This window comes from Bison bison, unplaced genomic scaffold, assembly GCF_000754665.1.
Source record: "Bison bison bison isolate TAMUID 2011002044 unplaced genomic scaffold, Bison_UMD1.0 scf7180017864495, whole genome shotgun sequence".
NCBI lineage: Eukaryota > Metazoa > Chordata > Mammalia > Artiodactyla > Bovidae > Bison > Bison bison.
This window is the reverse complement of record NW_011495054.1, coordinates 3,680,358-3,681,290: the sequence shown is the minus strand read 5'-3', so window position 1 is coordinate 3,681,290 and position 933 is coordinate 3,680,358.

Here is a 933-nt window from a genome sequence, read left to right as displayed (position 1 = left end):
CCCCCCCCAACCCCCGCAAGGCACCCGCTCTCCCAGAAGTTCCCTGCGCTGCTACAAATAATCGCGTGGAAAGCGGCCAAGAATAACTAGAAAATAAACGCAGCTCCTCGAGCCTCTGAGAGCAGGCCTTAGTAGGTCCCTCCCCGTCGTCCCACCCTGGCTCTCGGACCCGGGGGAGGCAGGGAGACTGTTCCGAGGGATCGGGGCTCAGCCCTACCCGTCACCCTAGAACCATTCCTGGACCTCGGTTCAAAACTGGTGACCCGCTGCCTGGCCTTTGTCCCCGCCGTCTTTCCTAGCGAGGAAACTGTCTGACTTCTGACCTCTGTCCGAGGGGGAAAAAAAAAAAAGAACCACAACAACAAAGAACCAACGCAGACCCCAGAGAGTTTTTTCCTCTAAACCTTGGGCTTTTCCTCGAGAAGATGAGAGACCTGGACCTCGCTCGCCTCTTAACAGCTTGAGGTCTGCGCGTGTGCGCGCGCCAAGGGCGGCGCAGAAGCGAGATGGCTGCGGGTGTGCCCTAGTTTGTGTGTGTATAATGAAGTGTATACGTGCTAACACGCGTGCAAATAATTGTGTGTGCCCCAAGACGATTCTGTCCACAGAGATAATAGAAATATCCATGCCAGGAAGTGCAGAAAACATAGGCGAATGATTAAGGATGTGACAATAATTCCATGCCCACGCGCCGACGCTCTCGGATCTGGGGTGCATAAGTACCTCTATAGGGGTATGATTCTTTGGGCAAATTGTTCAGTGTGCCAGCGATTTGGTGTTCTCGCCATGCTTCTACCGCCACAAACATGTGGGTGCCTTTAAAGGGCCAAAGAAAAGGTTCCCCAAAATCATTTCTCGATGTTGGTCAGAGAGAACATCCGCGGGACTGGCCACGTCAGGAGAAGCCGCGCGTAAAAAAAAAAAAAAAAAAAA